This window comes from Bufo gargarizans, chromosome 1 (genome assembly GCF_014858855.1).
Source record: "Bufo gargarizans isolate SCDJY-AF-19 chromosome 1, ASM1485885v1, whole genome shotgun sequence".
In the NCBI taxonomy this organism is placed as follows: domain Eukaryota; kingdom Metazoa; phylum Chordata; class Amphibia; order Anura; family Bufonidae; genus Bufo; species Bufo gargarizans.
In genome coordinates this window covers 664,152,261-664,154,528 of record NC_058080.1, presented here as the reverse complement: position 1 = coordinate 664,154,528, position 2,268 = coordinate 664,152,261, and positions in this window count along the sequence as shown.

Sequence of the window (2,268 nt, the reverse complement as noted above, 5' to 3'; positions counted from 1 at the left end):
GAGGGTTTCACGACCACCTCCATTTTGTCAGGGGACACGGATCGTAACCTTGCCAGCTTGATATGAGCCATACATCCGTGCCCGGAAAAACAAAAACTCTTTGGCCTTCAGGCCAGCCTCACTGCGTGTGCCCGCATCCTCCACCAATTGTGGGGATTTGCACTGGTAGGCAGGGTAAGCGGATGCAGAATAGAGGCAAAAAACTAGTTTGTAAAACAAAACTTCAGTGTTTATTCACACACTAGGCAAAAACAAAAGACATTTTTAATTTGTCTTAGTGTTAGTTCACACAAAGGAAAGTCCAAAGAACAAAACAATCACCTTGTTAGCAGTTTTTCTCCAGCGGTCCACAACAGGCTTTAGGGGGCCTGTTTCCCCACATACGGCTCTCAGCCCTCTAGCACAGCACCATGCCTCAGCTCCCAAAATAGACATCTTGCTGCTGAGCCCAGCTGTCTTTTAACCCCTTGCCGACCTATGACGAGTATACTCGTCATGGAGCACTGTTACTTAGTGCTCCATGATGAGTATACACGTCATGGCATTAAACTGTCACCATGTCTACAGACATGGTGACAGCGCTGAGTGCCGGCTGTTACACACAGCCAGGCACCCAGGGTCAATGCCGAGGGGGGTCCTGTGACCCCCCCGTATCGGCGATCGCTGCAAACCGCAGGTCAATTCAGACCTGCGGTTCGCAGTGCTTTCTGTAGTTTCTGATCCCTGCGGTCCCTGACCGCAGGGATCAGAAACTTTAAAATTGCCAAAATAAAGTTTTTTTTACCCCCCCTGCACCCCTGAATGATTTCATGGCGGTGGGAGGTGCAGGGGAGGTGTTGCGGGCGGTGCAGGCGGTGTGGCAGGCGGGATCGCGATCCCCCACCCACCTCCCCTTCAATAATCGTTGGTGGTTAGTGGTTATACCAGGGTGTCAGCACATTGCCGACACCCTGGTATAAACGGCTGACATCGCTGCTGCGATGTCAGCCGTTTAACCCTTTCCATACAGCGTTTCATACGGACCGCTGTATGGAAAAGGTTAACAGTCAGGGAGCTCCCTCCCTCTCTCATCGGGGGGCTGCTGTGCCTTTGCAGCCCCCCGATGGGAGAGGGAGAGAGCCCCAGACAGCCCCCCGACACCCCAGTCCTCACCCTTCCCCATCTGCGCAGTTGTGACAGACGAAGAAGGTTCCCATGGCAACAGGATGCCTTCTCAGGCATCCTGCTGTCCATGGTGCTAAACAGATCTGTGCTGAAGGCATAGATCTGTTCAGACAAAGTGTAAGTAAAATACAGTGCAGTACAATATATATTGTACTGTACTGTATTATACAGACATCAGACCCACTGGATCTTCAAGAACCAAGTGGGTCTGGGTAAAAAAAAAGTAAAAAAAAGTGAAAAAAGTAAAGATAAAAAAAACACATTTATCACTGAATAAAAATTAAAAACATAAAATACACTACACATATTAGGTATTGCCGCGTCCGTAACGACCTGATCTATAAAACAATCATGTTACTTTCCACGCACGGTGAACGCCATAAAAAAAAAAAAAAAAAAACAGAGGAAATGTACGCCAAAATAGTGCCATTTAAACCGTCACCTTATCCCGCAAAAAATGAGCCCCTACATGAGACAATTGCCTAAAAACTGAAAAAACTATGACTATGGAGACACTAAAACATGATTTTTTTTGTTTTTGTTTCAAAAGTGATATTATTGTGTAAAACCTAGATAAATTAAAAAACGGTAGACATATTGGGTATTGCCACATCCGTAAGAACCTGCTCTATAAAAATACCACATGACCTAACCCCTCAGGTGAACACTGTAAAAAAAATTAAATAAAAACGGTGTCAAAAAAGCAATTTTTTTGTTACCTTACATCACACAAAGTGTAATAGCAAGCGATCAAAAAGTCATATGCACCCCAAAATAGTACCAATCTAACCGTCATCTCATCCCGCAAAAATTATACCCAACCTGAGACAATCGCCTAAAAACTGAAAAAACTATGGCTCTCAGACTATGGAGACACTAAAACATGATTTTTTTTGTTTCAAAAATGATATTATTGTGTAAAACCTAGATAAATTAAAAAAAGGTAGACATATTAGGTATTGCCACGTCCGTAGGAACCTGCTCTATGATAAAAGCACATGATCGTACCTGTCAGATGAACGTTGCAAATAATAAAAAATAAAAACAGTGCCAAAACAGCTATTTTTTGGGAAATTTTACATTTTAATAAATTTTTTCCCGTAA